Below are 11,193 nucleotides of genomic sequence, written 5' to 3' on the forward strand. Positions count from 1 at the left end.
CCGCCCCTCGGGCTCTGAAGCATCTCTATCATTGGCTGAGAACCTCCCGCCGGGCCATTGGTCCACCGGCGCCAAGTCAAGCCCCGCCCCCTCACGTTCCCACCATGTGTCCGCTGGCCTGCGAGCGGCGGGCGGGCCGGTGGGGTGACGCTGGCTGGAGCTCCCCGCGGAGATCTGGGCGCGGACCAGGCAGAGTCTCGAGGGACAGCGCATCTCCTGTTTGCGTCCTGTTCAAGGCCTGTCGCTGGAACAAGCTGCCTGGGCTTGGCCGGCAGGGGGTGGGGTGGAGAGAGTGGGGGGAGGGGAGGGTTGCTGTCACTACGGACAATGACCTACAGAACTGACAACCCTTCGGCCTGCATCACCACGTAATCAAAGTCATCTTAATTATCTACCGCAATTACATCATCTACAATATTCTACCACAGCCACTATTTATTGAGCGCATTTTATATGCCAAACAACGTGATAATTTCCTTATGTATACTGTCTCATTTACTACTCTCATCCCAGGCCAGTTGCATTCATTCAACAAAGCACAGTGAAAGAGTTGTTATTCTCGTTTTACAGACAAGTACATTTTGAGGCTGCCGTAGGTTGAGTGACTTGCTCAATATCATAAGAGGACTCCAGCCAGATCATTGTGATTCCTAATCTTCTGCTTTTATCCAGAAAGCTATACTTCCATCTGTGCTGAGCAACTTGACATTTGCAAGTAGCCGAGTCTGAGGAGGGGAGGGGGTACCCTGATGGGCAGCAGTAGAGGGCTGGGGAGTAGAGACTGGGAATGTGGAAGGTGTGGGTTGAGATTGGAATGATGCCATCAGATGAACTTATTTTCTTCTAGTTCTATGTTTAGTAGACCCAATGGTACCATTGTGCACAAACACTACTGGAATTTCCTGTGGGATTTAGAGATGTGAAGGACACTGTTGCCCCTCCTGACCTGGGGGGCCAGATGGAGCCCTCTTATTCTTTTGGAGGCTAGCACTGGGCTTGCTGATTAACTGACAATGGCAAGGGAAGCATGCAAACACCTGCAATGCCGTGTTGACGGCAGGCTAAAACGGTCTGGCCATGTTGGAACTCTGTGGTTATCAAGTGGCGAACAGCCTGTTTTCATTTTGGCGCTGTTGTGCCCATGCTTGGAACCCCTCCTGATCCTGGGAATGAGTAATGAAGAAATGTAGAAATTCACTGCCATTGATTGGCACCACTCTGCACAAGAGTGTCATTTTAATCCTAGGCTCCCTTTCATTTCCAGAGTTTGGCACAAGCTGTTCCCTCAAGCCTGGGTCACACTCCCCACCCCACCTCCTCTCTAATTCCCGTTTGCCCGATGTCACTGCTCGGTGTAAACGTCACCCTCTTGCTGTCTGGTCCCAGCCTGCATAGTGCCCCCATCCGGTTCTCTGCTTCTTATTACTGGTCTTAGCACAGAGTTCTAGAATTTCCTACTTGTGTTACTTCTATGTCTGTCCATTAGACTAGAAACTCCTAGAGGACAGGGACCATGCCTTACTTACAGTTTTATTTCCAGGGTCTAGCTCAGTGCTTGGCACTTAATGGAGTAAAGGTTGAACAGGGATATAGTTTCAGGTTGGCAGGAACCTAAAGGTTTATCCTAGTCCTGATCCTGTTCTTATTTTTGTCGCCTCTCCAAATGCTTGCTGAACAAATAGCTGCCACCTCTTATGACTTTTGAGGCTTTCTATTCCCCCTCTCCTATCCCTTTTCTTTCCACAAGGTTGATGGTCTTCTAGGAATGGAACGGAGAGTTTAAGAAGATGGTTATTCCCTGTAGCTTCGAAGATGGGTACTCATCCTTTTCTCTTCTGCACTCCCATGATGCTTTCTCCGTAGACTGTTATCTCCATGAGGGCAGGGACTGTGGTTATCTTGCTCATCAGTGTGTTCCCAGCACATAGTTCGGTACCTGACATGTAGTAGGTTCGCAATAAATGCTGAATACCATTTATCCCTATCTATCTTTTTTTTTTTTTTTTTTAAATATATTTTATTGATTTTTTACAGAGAGGAAGGGAGAGAGATAGAGAGTTAGAAACATCGATGAGAGAGAAACATCGATCAGCTGCCTCCTGCACATCTCCTACTGGGGATATGCCCGCAACCCAGGTACATGCCCTTGGCCGGAATCGAACCTGGGACCTTTCAGTCCGCAGGCTGATGCTCTATCCACTGAGCCAAACCGGTTTCGGCCATTTATCCCTATCTTATTAGGCTATCATGGGAGGCAGTGTTGTATAGTGGTTAGGCCTTAGGTCTTGCACATTTGGAATGATTGTGTTCAAATTCTGGTTCTACTTTGACTCTGGGTGACTTTGGTAAGATCGTTAATTTCTCTCTTCCCCTCTTTCTTAACCTATACAATAAGGATGATAATAGTAGCTAAGATATAGTATGCATTAAGGCGTCAGCTATTATTATTCTGAACAGCAGAATTTGCTTTTGTCTTCCTTGCAACACCTCACCCTTGGTCTTACACATAATGTGTGCTCTAGTAGTTGCTGAGTGAATGAAAGATTTTACTCATTTCTAAGCAACACTCAAAATTATATTAATAATGAAAAATAAACAGAAGTAATCACCATCAATCCTCCAAAATAAATAAATTATTTTTATCTTTATATTGCCTCCTAGACTTTGTCCACAAATACCTTTTTATAGCTTTATTCAAAGCACAGGTGCAGTATTTCATGCATTTTGAAATATATTTTTTATTGATTTCAGAGAGTAAGGGAGAGGGAGAGAGAGATAGAAACATCAATGATGAGAGAGAATCATTGATTGGCTGCTTCCCGCACTCCCCACACTGGGGATTGAGCCCGCAACCCAGGCAGTTTTAAAGAAAATATTGAGCATGTTCTATTTTGCTGAGTCATTGTCTTGAATAACGATATAATTCATCAAGTTGATAAAGATGAATTATGTTATTGAATGATTACCTACTGTCTGGGTATATTAGCAGCGTAACTTTCAAGAAGCAGGAATTAAGTCTGGCACTGGATAGAATACAGGAGTATTCTTGTAACGTCAACTTTTGGACTTTAAACTTTAAAAGAGACATGGAGAAATTGGAGAGACCAAAGGAACGTGTATTTGCTAAGGATTGTAATCATATGCTATTATATCTTTGAGAAAAATGAGAATTGAGATTTGACTCCATAGTTATATACCTCGCTATTTACAAGCATCTCTGAAGAGCGGTTGCGTGAGGATGCCAAACAGTTGCTCCTCGTTTCCACTAAGGGTAGAACAAAGAATCTAGTCTATGTTGGGAAGAGTATGAGATTTAAGGAGGGACTTTGTGTAAAGTGGTTTAGGAATGAGAGAACTTAGCAGGGTAGTGGAAGTTTCTTTCCTTGTTGAAAACGGCAGAGATCACTTCTGTTTGTCTTTTTGTTACAGGCCTGCTTAGAAACTGGATTAGGCAACTTTTGCATTCCCTTGGCACTACGTTTTGGGTAAATATTTGATGATTGGTTGAAAGGTAACTAGGGGCGGGGGAATGTCCCTAGGGAGTCCACGTTACCCGCGCCCTCTAGTGGTGGGACTGGGAAAAAGCGGCGGCTCAGTCCTAGGCTGCACCCTTCTCCCGTTAGTTAAGCTGTACACTCAGCAGAATTTCCAAGACTTAGGGCGGAGAAACTTGAGAACATGGACCTAAAAGCCAGACTCCTTGGGTTCCATTTCCAGCTCTGTCTTTAACTAGCAAATTACGTACTTGAGCAGGTTACATAGCCTCTCCGTGCCTCAGTTTCCTCATTTGTAAAATGGGGATGATGATGATGATGATACAAGGGCAGCATGGCATTGGAGCAAGATAAATAGGCAAAAATCTCAGAATTGAGAATCCAGAAACAGATCCTCACATATGTGGTATTTTATTCATGACAAAAATGTCTGTGTAAAGGAGTGGGGTACTGGTGGTTTTTCCCATAATGGTATACCAGTCAGATATACCGATGTAAAAACTTTAAACTTGACCTCTATTTCAGAACATACAAACCAATTCCAGGTAAATGGAATTGATGTGAAAGGTAAACCAGCAAAGCTTTGAGAAGATTATACATAGAGGAAGACATCCTTATGACCTTGGAATAGACAAAAAAAATCTTGAAAAAGACATGGAAAGGAAAAGATGGATACATTGAACTACATTAAAATTATAAACTTCTGTTTATCAAAAACATTATTTGAAAAGGCAAACCATGGAATGGAAGAAGAGAGTTGTCACACATAATTCTTAAAGATCTCAAATCCAGAATATTTGAAGAACCTTTACAAGCAAAAAGATAAGGAAGACAGGCAACCCAATATGAGACTTGTTGAAGGCCAGAGACTTGAACAGACTCTCTCTCCTCCCTCACCAAGGATATGTAAGTGGCCAATGCATTTGTCAGACATCCAGGGAGGAGGCAGCTTTGGCTCGGGTTGCACGCTGATAACCTTGAGACGTGGGCAAGTGAGTAAGTACTTTTCTGATCTTTGCCACCACGGACTAAGAGTGTACAGGGTGTTCCTTCCAGACCAGGTGTGGCCACAGGACTGTGGGCCCAGTGGCTGGTGGGAGGGGTGGGGTGGGTGCCTATGCCCAGATCCCTGGGGATGCTATCGCTTAGGAAAGCTGCATTCAGTTCTCCCCGGGGAGCAAGTTCCTAATCTTGACTGTTCCAATGAAAGCAAAGGCATGAAAGCAAAACCTGGGGAGGTGTGTCACCTTTCTATACCATTTGACTTTTAAAAAATACACACTGTTGCCGAAACCGGTTTGGCTCAGTGGATAGAGCATCGGCCTGTGGACTGAAAGCTCCCAGGTTCGATTCCGGTCAGGGGCATGTACCTGGGTTGCAGGCATATCCCCAGTGGGAGATGTGCAGGAGGCAGCTGATCGATGTTTCTCTCTCATCGATGTTTCTAACTCTCTATCTCTCTCCCTTCCTCTCTGTAAAAAATCAATAAAATATATTTTTAAAAAAATACACACTGTTCCTTTTGTGGTTGGTCAATTAACACATTTCTCCAAAAGATGTTAGGTTAACAAACTAACTTTTAAAAAAATGCCAAGGACGCCCTAGCCCAGCGGTTTTTAACCTGTGGGTCGCGACCCCTTTGGGGGTCAAACGACCCTTTCATAGGGGTCGCCTAAGACCATCGGAAAACACATATATAATTACATATTGTTTACAGTAGCAAAATTACAGTTATGAAGTAGCAACGAAAATAATTTTATGGTTGGGGGTCACCACAACATGAGGAACTGTATTAAAGGGTCTCGGCATTAGGAAGGTTGAGAACCATTGCCCTAGCCGGTTTGGCTCAGTGGATAGAGCATCGGGCCCACAGACTGAAGGGTCCAGAGTTCGATTCCCCGTCAAGGGGTATGTACCTGCGGGAAACAACCAATGGATGTGTCTCTCTCACATTGATGTTCCTCTCTGTGTCTCTCCCCCTCTCTTCTACTCTCTCTAAAAATCAATGAAAAAATATCCTCCGGTGAGGATTAACAAAACAGGTTGCAGGCTCCATCCCCAGTGTGGGGTGTGCAGGAGGTAGAGAGAGCTGGCTAGAAAAACAAACAAACAAACAAAATGCCAAGGATGATGGCATTGCTTAGTCATCACTCAAAGTTCAATGCTGAACCTCCATGGCAAGGGACTTCCTATCCAGGGTTCTGTTATTATTGTTACTGTTATTGTTAACTATTCTTGTAATCCTCCGAAGCCAAAGCAACAACAGAAGCTTTCTAGACCCTGTCCTGTTTCCCTGCCCATTGGCAAGGACACGGAGAGAAGGGTGGTAAAGCTTTCCACACACCCTCAGGGCCTGTGCGTGTGTATTATGATCACCGCTGCTGGACAATGAGGAGAACAGCCAGAGCGAGCTCCTTCCCGAAGCTTCTCTTCTGGGAGGCGGGAAGACAAGGGCGTTTAACTGGGATAGGCCACAGGGGCAAAACCATTAGCTCTTCCCCCGGGATGCTGCATCCTTGACTCCAGGGTTCCTGTGTCCTCAGCCTCTCCACGGATGTGGTAAGACTGCCGCAGCAGTTGTATGCTAAGAAAGAGATTGTGAAATGGTGGCCCGAGGCTGTCTAGTCCGTGTAGGTGCCGCACAGCCCACACAGTATTTTATAAATTCGAGCCATTGTTCAAAAATCAGGAGATAGCCTTGCTGAGGTGGCTCAGTGGTTAAGTGTGGACCTATGAACCAGGAAGTCATGGTTTGATTCCGGTCAGGGCATATGCCCAGGTTGTGGGCTTGATCCCCAGTAGGGGGTGTGCAGGAGGCAGCCAATCAATGATTCTCTCTCATCATTGATGTTTCTATCTCTCTCTCCCTCTCCCTTAATCTCTGAAATCAATAAGCATATATTTTTAAAAATCAGGAGATTGCACATAAAGGTTCAAATTTCCAGCTTCTCTTGCAAAATCAGAAGTTGTGGCAATATAAACCCACACTCCCAAATGGCAGAAAATGATGGGAACTGAGTTGTGTCTTCCCTGTTTACAACAGCTCACCGAGGTCTCCTTTCAGCTCCCCTTCCTTATTATGTTACTGGTTGTCCCCTGGGTGTTTCATGTGGAGTTCACTCCTGTGATAAATAAAATTTCATCTTCCCCATGATTGCAGCAGGAGGGAAGGAGCAGAGGTCCACTTAGCAGATGAGGGAACCTTTCCTAGGCTCCATCATCTCTCTCTACCCAGCAGGCTGAAAGGCTGCCTTGGGCAGGCCTCAGAGCTAAATCCCTAAGCAAGGCAACAGAGGCGACAAAGTCCCACCATTCTTTGTGCTGTGAGCTTCCATCCAGTAATTACATTAGCTGTGTATGTACCAGTCAGTGTGCTAAATAAGCCTGCATGCAAGATGCATTATCTCATCCAGTCATGGCACTGCCCCCTGGAGGAGGAAATGTGACCATCCTCACTCTATGTATTAGGTAACGGAGGCTCAGAGATGGGGTCATTTGCCTACTCTACTATCCTGTTATCTCACTCAGGCAAAGACCCCAGCCAACAGATGGCAAACCTGGGATTCCAGCGCAGGTCTCACTGACTCCAAAGCCTAGAAGTTGGAAACTGGTGACTGGAGGGGCAAACTGGTTTGGCCAGCAGTAATTAGGGAAAGTAGGACGTTTTGGCTGGGCTTACCTGCCCTGTTTGCTATAGGCTCCAACAATCCTGGTTTACTGGGACTCTTTCCTCGTGTATGTCACTTCCTGGCCTCTGAAGAAGGTGACAATTGTCATGCCCTCTTGCCTCCCCACAGAGTCCAACTCAGATGAGTTTGAGTTCTTGGTTCTAGGACAGAGCTGGAGGTCTGTGCTTGTCTCTGCTGAGTCCCGCCTCCCCCCCCACCCCCCACCCCCCCGCCCAAGGTTTATGGGAGCTGAGAATAGAGATCAATGAAATATAGTTTGAGTTCTGGTTCAACTTTATGACCCTGATGCTATTCTAGAGCCCAAGCCTCAGAGGATAGATTGGGTTGGTTCCAGGATCCACTAATCAATTGATTTCATTATTTTAAATCTTTTCTTTCCCTTTGAGATTTAATCCAATGTGACCACGCTTTAAATCAGGGCTCATTAGATAAAGCTCGTTTATGTCAGGTATGGGTTCTCAGTGTCTCACTTCCTTTTCTGGAGGAGGAGGGATCAGGACAACCCAGAGGGCATGGGACTACATGAGTGGGTATTAGGGCAGGAATTTTTGGATCAGGGGCTTGGTTGTTACCCAGAGTAACCAGAAAGTCTAGGAGGCAAGGGTGGGTGGAAGTCCAGAAGAGAAGCTCACTTTGATTGATACAGGGGAAGGAGGAAAGCCATGGGCCAGGTGAGAGGCTGGGAGAGTCAGGAGGCACAGCGCAGGGTGGAAGGCAAAGAAGAATATTGGTTGAGGTTGGGAACCGGCAGGTGCCCAAGAGCTGCTGGGTGTTCAAGTCAAGCTCTAGCTGGGCTACACCATCCCGTTGTTCTAGTCATGGGTTCTTAAGGCTCACAGCAGGGCCATGGTGACCACAGAAGAGAAATAGTGCTAAGTCAGTTAAGGTGGTTTTGGCTGCAAGGATGGAGTCTTATATAACTGGCTGGTCCTTAGTAAGGGGTTGGGGGGACGGAGAGTAAAAAGCAGGGCAACTGGCCCATTTGACCAAATCCTGACTGTTCTGGGCTCATTGCGGAGGAGGTGGTGGTTTGACTTTTAGGGCTGATTGCTGCAGAGGTTGTGGGTCAGAGTTCTGTTGTCAATGTCCGTTTGACTATTCAGTCTCTCAGTGTGCAGAGAGGGAACGCGGCTATGTGATTCGGGCACATTGCTAAATTCTGTAGGCCTTGGTTTTCTCATCCATAAATGGGGTTAATAGTACTTGTCTCAGATGTTTATAGCAAATGTTTACAATAGCACCTGGCATGTGGTGAGTAGCCAATAAATGTTAGCAATAATATTACTTAATATTTAGTAATATATATTTATAATGATACATTATAATAAAAATTTTAATCATAATAGTAATTATTATTTTTAAAAATGATGATGGCCCTGGCTGGTGTGGCTCAGTTGGCTGGGGGTCCTCCCACACTCCAAAACAGCGGTGGCCAACCGGTGGTCCCCGGACCACTGGTGGTCCGTGAGGTCCGACCATGACCCTGCTCCAAAGGGTTGCAGGCTCGATCCCTGGGTGGGGGCGTTTGGGAGGCAGATGATTGATATTTCGCTCTCATGTTGATGTTGCTCTCTCTCTCTCTCTCTTCCTCCCTTTCCTTTTCTCTCTCTCTAAAAATCGATACTCTCTTTAAAAAAAAAAAAAAAAAAAGGATGATGACGATGATACTCAGCGGAAAAGGCACTGGCCTGGGAGGAGGAGGGTTCTGGGCTCTTCCCCATCACACTGTGACCTGGGGCAAGTCAGATCCGCTCTCTCTGAGCCTCAGGCTTGTCTGTTGATTTGAGGCTGGACTCTGATCTTCAAACTCATTTCCAGCTCTCGTGTTATAAATTCCCCCACGGTGCAGCCACACCAGTACCCGCCGTCCCTCCCTCACACACGCCTCCCTCCAAAGCTCTCAGCACCTGGACCAGGCGCTCCAGCAGCAGGCTTTTCGGTTCCCGTTTCAGCGTGTTTCGGGTCCTCCACTAGCCCCTTCACAGGAACCACGGTTTGTGGTGGGGGCGGGGGCGGGGCTGGGGCTGGGCCTGGAGAGGCAGCTTCCCCGCCAGAGTGGCACTGTGGAAAGCCTGTCAGACAGGAGGGCCAGGAGAGCCGGGGACCACACTCCATTTTGTCATTGGCGTGTTGAGCAAGTCATTTGGGACCTCAGTTTTCTCATCTAACAACTAAAGTTCATATGTTGATTCCTTCAGTCATGTTCTCTCTTCAATCGGAACAACTTTCTTTTCTTTCACACGGGTAAAAAGGTCAGAAAGATGAACTGATTTAGCTAAGCCCACACGGCTCCTGATTTGAATCTTTTACCCAAGGCATAGTCTCCTTTCATCTTTAGTCAACCTCCTCAGCAAGCAAAAGTCAAACCACCACCTCCTCCGTAATGGGCCCAGAACAGTCAGGATTTGGTCGAATGGGCCAGGTGCCCTGGTTTTTACCGCCCCCCCACCCCCTTACTAAGGACCAGCCAGTTATATGACTCCATCCTTGCAGCCAAAACCACCTTAAATGGCTTGGCGCCATTTCTCTTCTGTGGTCACCATGGCCCTGCTGTGAGCCTTAAGAACCCATGACTAGAACAACGGGATGGTGTAGCCCAGCTAGCGCCTGACTTGAACCTATCACCCAGCAGCACCTGTCAGAGCAAGCTCCTGGGCACCTGCCGGTTCCCAACCTCAACCAATATTCTTCCTTTGCCTTCCACCCTGCGCTGTGCCTCCTGACAAAAGATTGAAAGCCATGGTTTTATGATTGAGAAGCAGACTGCCCAGGTTCGAATCCTAATTAACCGTGTGACTTCAGACAAATTACCCTCTCTGTGCCTTCGTTTTTCTCATCTGTGAGATGGGAGATGATAATTGTACCTCCATCCGGTTGTTATGAGGATTAAATGAATCAATATTTGTAAAGCACTTTCAACAGTGCCTGCTATCTAGTAAATTTATTTAGGTGTTTGCTAAATTAATGAAATAGTTCCCCTGCCGATCAAGGCATGACCTCGAGTATGTAGAAAGCCCTGTGGATTAGGACCAGGAGACCCGTGTTCCACTTTGGGCTCACCACTAATTTGCTCTGTGGCCTCAGAAGCCTCCTTTGAACTGTCTGTGCCTTAGCTTTCCTAGGCTGCGAGGTAAGGGACTTGGACATGTTCATCGATGAGCAGCATTTTTTTGAACAAAAACCAAGTCGGGGAAAAAGCAAGGCCTCCGAGGCCGCAGGGCAGTAGGTGACTATTTCCATTATTGAACCTGTGATGGAGCCTTGACAGGTGTTTACATGTGAGCGCTCTGAAGCAGATTTGGGTTTTTATATTAACACTAGAGGAGAGGCCTGAACACAAAATTCGTGCAAGAGTAGGCCTTCCTTCCCCTGGCTGCCGGCACTGGCTTCCCTCTGGCACCCGGGACCCGGGCTTCCCTCGCAGCCCTGGCTGTGTCTGGAAGGTTGTCTGGTCTCCTTAGCATATTATGCTTTTTTTATTATAGATGACCTATCGCAGCGCCTGGCACGTTGTAAGTACGAGTGCAGTTAAGGGCACTGTGGTTAAGTATCTATGCTGTGAAAGCAGAGACTTTCATCTGAATCCTTCGGTTGCCTCTCCCTTCCTGTGCTCCTCTCTGAGCCTCAGTACCCTCACGTAGAAAGTGGGGATCAGTGAGTGCGCCAGCTCACAGGGTGCATGTGTGTGTATGTGGGGGGAGGAGGGGTTGTGAAGATGAATGATGGATGTAGAGCATGCAGCACAGTGCCAGTAAATGACAGCTATTGCTAATGAAACCCGAGGTTGGTCACCCATGTCCCAGGAAGGGGCTCTGATCTGAGAGAGAGAACAGCTTTTCTTAGAAGCGCTGCCCTGCTGGTACCCGGACTTGGTGAGGGCAGGGTCGAGCCTTCCTGCCCTTTACAGACCCACTGCTTCCCCTCACGGCCCTGTCCACAAATTTACCTAGGCCCAGCCAGCCCCTTCCTGCACTCAGCTCCCCCCACTCCCCCCACATATACACAGGATG

This window comes from Myotis daubentonii, chromosome 9 (genome assembly GCF_963259705.1).
Source record: "Myotis daubentonii chromosome 9, mMyoDau2.1, whole genome shotgun sequence".
NCBI lineage: Eukaryota > Metazoa > Chordata > Mammalia > Chiroptera > Vespertilionidae > Myotis > Myotis daubentonii.